This window comes from Herpailurus yagouaroundi, unplaced genomic scaffold (genome assembly GCF_014898765.1).
Source record: "Herpailurus yagouaroundi ecotype Mexico unplaced genomic scaffold, PumYag 164, whole genome shotgun sequence".
In the NCBI taxonomy this organism is placed as follows: Eukaryota; Metazoa; Chordata; class Mammalia; order Carnivora; family Felidae; genus Herpailurus; species Herpailurus yagouaroundi.
The window spans coordinates 41,639,170-41,645,926 of NW_024412405.1; the positions used below are offsets into that span (position 1 = coordinate 41,639,170).

At 34.7% G+C, this 6,757-nt stretch overlaps 1 protein-coding gene across 10 annotated transcripts in view; it reads left to right on the plus strand.

Moving 5' to 3' along the window:
- Positions 1-6,757, plus strand: part of PCDH9 (protocadherin 9) — a 927,283-nt gene that overhangs the window by 653,356 nt on the left and 267,170 nt on the right. The window lies entirely within an intron of this gene.

Here is a 6,757-nt window from a genome sequence, read left to right on the forward strand (position 1 = left end):
TTAACAACGTTATTGAGATACCATTTGCATATTCTAAAATGCACTCATTTAAAGTGTACATTTCTGTGATTTTTAGTATATTCACAGAGTTGTGTAATCATCAACTCTCAATTATAGGATACTTTCATCACCCCAAGAAGAAACCTGTATCCATTAGCAATCACTTCCTGCCACCACCACCCTGCATGCCTTATTCGTATTTGACAATATTTAGCACTTCATGCAAGACTTAATGACCTTTTCCACACATGCATTATGGTGATATCAGAGATATGCTTGTTTAAAAAGCATTTTATGGAGTATCTCCCAAGTGTCAGACAGCACGATGAGTAGGATGGAAGGATGAATATAACACCGGATTCAGGCCTCAAGCAGTCTTGTAAGTAACTAATCTAGTAAGGAATAAAATCATGTATGCCATACTTCTAGAAAAATGAGAGAGATATTTCAACAAAGATGTTTTAAATTGATATGTAATCTCAAAGGAAGGTTTGGTTACAATTTATCTGGAATGGGGAAATGGTTTATACATATAAACTGTATGGAATTATTTATTGCTTTTTTCTTAAAACGTTCATTTCTCATGATCCTGTCTGACGTAGTTTATGTCAGGCCTGAATCTATAGTCTTTCAAGATATATAGATCCTTTGGATACTAGAAACTTGAAAGTTCAAAGATACATTTTAAAGAAAGATATTTAAACACCTTCACAAAATTTTGGGAGGGATTTAGATCTAATTTTGACTCTGGAGATAGTATCTGGATGTTTAATTGTGTCCACAATTGACTCATTTAACGTGTTCCAATGAAGGTTCTTTGAAGATTACTTTTTTTCTAGGTTTATAGGTAAGAACACCAGCTTTGTGAGTTCTAACATAAATTCTACCTTTGTCACTGTTGTTTTTTTTTTTTTTCTTTTTCTTCCAACTTCTTCTTCACTTCAAATATTTGAGATATTTCAATATTTATGCGCCAGGCACTATTTTGCCTTAATGTTTGACAGTCAAGCTACTTCAAACCATTTTTTGTAATAAGGTGGGCAAAAACAAATAAGTCCAGTCTAGCTGATCGATACGCCCATTTTTCACCATATTTTTTATTGTAAAAACATCGTTGCTTGGTAACTTTCTCTTTCCCCATCACACCAACACATTAAATGTCCAGGTTCACAGAAAAATTCTCTGCAAAGAGAATCTGTTTTTCCACCCTTGGTCCATATCTCTCATAACAGTCATTTTCTCATTCATGTTTTTGACCTTCAGTAAATGAATGTAGCAATATTTTGTTTGCTGGTGATTTAACATTGCTTGTCCCTGTCGCAATATTTTTCTGGTTCGAAGTTTAGCATTTTGGCTGCTGATATACTTCAGTATATTTATATGAAGCCATTTTATGTAGTAGATTTTATTATCTCCATTATGGAACACTTATTATGATTTATATATTTATATTTTAGTTGTGGTTAATGGCTACTGCAGAATGAAACTAATAGGAGCATCAATTTCGGAAGATAGAGATTCCTATTTATTATGTATGCCAAAACTACAGACAAAGCAATTAAGAGACCATGTACCTGTAGAATGGAGGGGCTTCTATTAAATATGTAGTATCCATGGTTATGAAAAATGGGAGGATGTTTATTCTAGGGGCCCAGCCCTACTGGTTGGTCACTAAATGTTGACCTATAGAGGCAAGAAGAGAAAGACCCACATTGAGTGTCTCCAATGGGGATCAATGATAGAATTATAAGTAGCCTTGCCTTGCAGAGATAGTTAAGCAGCCTGCAGATCTGCAAAGATTAAAGAAGCTTAAGTTAACTGGAAATTCAAGGGAGGGGAGGGTTTGTGGCTAGGTGGCAGGGAACAAAATGAACTCCACTGGTTTTCTCAATGTTTACTGAATTTATTGTATTACCTCATATTAAGAGTTATTACCATTGTTATGTTATTATCCTATTATGTTATTATCATTGTTGTTATTTTTAGTATTGTTTTTACAGAATAAGTGCAGGCAATCGTTTTCAGTGGATCATTTGAAACTCAACTTTCCCTGTCTTCTCCTTAATTCATGGACTATTGGAGATTTCAGTATAGTTTCTAGTTCTGGACATTTGTTTCTTTCTTGTGAAATACGTTTGTCTAAGATTGAAACATTTGAGATCAGTGTTTTAGAAGTTGCTATTGTGAGAAGCTTCCTAGTGATTCTGTCCCGATAAGGCAAACCTATGACAGACTGAGCACATATCCAGGCCCTATAGCAGACCAGCTCCAAGCCATTTGTGCCTCATCACCCTGGAGAGTGAGTAGTTCTTATCCTCACTCTAAAGATAAAAAAAATCTGTAGTTCATTAAACTAATGTAATTTGTTCAAAGTCAGACAAAAACATTCAATTCAAAGTCAACTTTCTTGGTTGAAAAAAACCTTCCTGCAGATACCCCTCCCTGAACAGAGAGGCACCACACTCACACAAGACAAGACAATATGAGCCCAGACAGTAGGATGTTTTCTTTGAAGCTGAAAAATATTTTGACAAATTATCTGAAAGAGTACACGTTTCTAGTTTGCATGGATTTTACTAATGTTTGTTTTTATACTTGCTTCTGGGGTCTTCATGGAGCATATTAATACGTTAGGGAAATATTTAAAATATCAAACCTTGTTAGATAATGTATATAATCTTCTAGATAGATATACAGTATACGTGTTACACAAAGACAAATATTAACTTTGATCTCAGGCTAATTGCTAGTTGTGATAAGAGGAAAGGGCCAGAAATGTGCTTGTTATCATAGCTTTCCCACCTTTACCTCTGTATCAGCACTTTAGAGAACTAGTAAATTGGTGATGGGAGTTTATCAGCTGAGTTTACAGTTGTGTGTCCTATTTTTCAACTTTGCATACATCTATTATCTTCTGGATTTTAGCCAGGTTTGCTGAGCCTCAGAATCCTCAGTCAACAATGTGCTAAGATCCAGAGCTTTGAAAACCCTCTTTTAACCAATAACTAATGCTCTTCAACTCAAGTGGAACTGCAAAACTTAAGAAAATCAGAACGCAATCCCCTGCCAGTGAAAGAGGCTGCTTCTATTTCAGTTTCTTTGGGGATACAAAAGTAATAAAAATACAGATATGAATGAAACACCCAATGCACTGTATTTCAGGACTACCAACTAGGGAAAAGGACAAAACTCTGAAAAAGGTGTCAGACCATACATGGTTTCCTGGCAGTGTAAGTACTTTGTGCTCCAAATGTAGAATTTGTATAATATTGATAATATACATGTTAGTCCTAAATGTCACTAGTGAAACAAAATTTAAATAAAAAAAAATACTGTTATCCATTTTTATTTCTGTTATTTACCTGGTAATTCCTATTCCTGAAATCCAGGGTAGTTTGTTTACTGCAAATAATAATTCCACCCCTAGAATGAATCAATTCTGAAAAGAATTTTTTTTTTAATTTAAGGATCCATCTTAATTTGTATACTATTGGCAAAGAGTATGCATGATAATATTTCTAATTTTAATTGACCATATATTTATTTGTTAGTAGACTGGTTCATGGAAGAAATCAATACCAATGATTTTGATCTTTTATAACAGTTGTAAAGACTTTTGAAATTAATTTATGTTATATAAAATTATTTCTCAGGGAGATAGCTTGTCAATTACTTGTTCTGTGAAATGATATGCTATTTTTTTATTCAGGCAGCTGTAAAGTCTTTTATATAATATATATAATTGCATAATATATATTATTTCTCTTTAATGTAATTTTACATGGAAAAAATACAATGCACTGATAGAAATGTCTGCCCCTGAATAAATTCACTGATGAGTTATAACCTGTTTTTATTTTAATTACTCATAGAAGCTATTTCTCAATCCCAAGGCAAAGTACTGCATCCAGTTTTTCTATAGCTTCTTTTCTCATAGGATTTCATTCCACACAAGAATGGAAAATTGAAAAGGAGTGAGATTGTGGCAAAATAATTGATGTCCCTTTAGGTTTTCCCCATGAGAACACTCCCATAATAGCTTAAATTCCCCTGATTTAGGTCTCACAGTTTAACTTGTCAATATGTAATTATGATTCGCAGACAAAACAGATTACTTTGCAGTTATGGTGTGGATGATGCTGTCATGCTGAATAAAAAAGAAGCATTGGCTAGAAGAAGGGCATGTCTCATTAGTAGTTTCTTATTTAATGATCTACCAAGGTTAAGACTAACTGTGAATGCTATCTTTAACAATCTTAAGCAGGATTCCTTTATAGGCTCTGCAGTAGCTGTAAAGGTTTGAGGCTACAACCTTAAATTTGACTGTTACGATTATGGCCATTATAAAGAGAAATAGATATACACACAGCAATATGTATGTATCTGTGTGTGCAAGGAAACTTAGGTGTTAACATATGACAGTTCATCACATAGAAGTATACACTTCATTTATAAGGAACATTTTTAGATTATATATTAACTTCAAAATTCTAAAGGAATGAAACTATCAAAGCAATAAAATGTTTATATTTAAATAGTTGATTGGTTCTAACCTCATGTTGCTTATAAAAGTAAAGACTACCTGTTTTGGACTGTTGAAGAATTTTCGTTTATTTTCTGTTGTGATGTTTTATGGAAATTGGTTTTCTTATTTAGGTTGAAAATAATCCAAGGTGTTCAGCTTACATATTCCTGTCTGATTGTATTTTGTTCTATACCCATCGTTAATTTTAAGAACAAAAAGGTATAATTAATGTATTTATTGAGCAGCTGCTATCTGCAAGACCATGCTAAGGATCAGGTATAATGGGTGTATATATAATACCTGTATTACTACCTATGATATATCTCTATATCTCTATATATGATTTTTTCTCTCATTAGACTTGTCTAGTGAGGGAATAACATATAATTCATTACTTTGTAAAAACTACATAAATTGAGAAAAATTACAGGGTGTTTTGAGACTTAATTAAAGAGAAACTTGGTATAATTGGATGGAAATGGGTAAGGAATGTCTCTGAAGAAACGACATCTCAGCTAAGACCTAAAGAATGGAAAGGTGTGGATGGATGAAAAAGATACCACATAATGAGAACAAGAGGTGCTTATGGCTTGGAAGAAAATAAGAACAAGGCATATATCTTTAAAGAATGAAATGAAGGCACTGGCTTAGAGCATACTAATCACTGAAAAAGAGAGTAGTAGACAGAGGGAGATCATGTAAGGGCTTGTGAATCATGTAAAGCTTTTCAACATGATTCTAAAAGCAGTGGAGAACCCTTGTCAGATTCTCAGTAAATGCTGCTGGGACTGGATGTGGGGAGGAGTCAAAGGAAGTATCAGTAAAGACACTCAGGTTTCCGACTTAAGAAACCTGCTGGATTATGGTGCTATGTCCTGAAGTAGGAACCAAACCACTGGATGAATCATAGATGCTTGTGAGAAATACAACTGGATATTTCTGTTAGGAACCAGGAAAGATCTGGGGCTGAACATGTGAACAGAGGTATTTTCAAACATAAATATCTGTGTTGTTGCTAGACCACTCCTTCTTTCTCCTTCTAAGGCATTTAGAGTAAGGCCACCTCCTTTGAAACAGTCAAGGGCAGAGGCCACACTGGAGTTAGTTGAGTTGGAAACTGTGAAGGATGTGACTTTTTCAGGAACCTTTGGTGGAAAGTTAGAAACTTAAGGTCATAGCTAGACACTGACTTGAGGAAATTATTTCTGAAGATGAATATGTTTTAAACTATTTGAAAGACCCATAAGAGAGTAGGAGTTTGAAGATACAAAAGAGATTGATTTAACAGCAGTAAGGTATGGAGAAGCCTAGTAGGATTGGAATATAAAACCCAGAAATAAAAATTAAATAACAGACACTGCTTTTATTTTATAATATTTTATTTTTTTATTTATTTTTGAGGGAGGGAGGGAGGGAGAGAGAGACAGAGAAAGAGAGAGAGGGAGAGAAAGAACAGGAGAGGGGCAGAGAGAAGGGGTCCAGAAGATGTGAAGCAAGCTCCAGGCTGACAGAAGAGAGCCCGAGAGCCCAATGTGGGGCTCGAGCTCACAAATTGTGAGATCATGACCTGAGCCAAAGCTGAATGTTTAACCAACTGAGCCACCCAGACACCCCCAGACACTACATTTTAAAAGAAGCACATGAAAACTGGCTGGCAAAAGTGGTTGTGGAGAGGGTACTACAGACTGACCAGAGCACCAATACAGTTGTTGCAAAGCAATGGTCAGCTTTCACTAAAAGCTAGTGATCGCAAATATGTCACTAAGCCATCCTGGTTATGTGATGTGGTTTTTCTCCAGCAATGATTAACAACTTGGGTGTAGACATGGAGGGAAGCAGAAACGAATTTATTGGGAAATGGTGTTTTTCTTGGTGGTTTTGCCCAGAGTGACAAAGGCAGGCAGGCTATTGAGTAGAGGGATTTTATGAACAGACTATAGAATTTTTCATTTTATTTTTTTTTTCTATTTGCCTCAGTTTGGAGAACAGATTTTTACAATGAAAAGCAGGGAAGAAAAATAAATCTGGAGTAGAGTAATTGAGAGAAAGAAAGCAAGGAGAAAATTCACTGGAAAGTAGCTATAAGGTAAAAGGACCTGTAGTGGAATTCTTCAGGATGCCTGTGTCGTTATGCAGGTAATGTTGACTAATTAGTTGCATTGCATTTCCGTTGGTTTTGTACTGCCCCGCCAAAAAAAAAAAAAAAAAAAAAAAAAAAAAAAAAAAAAAAAA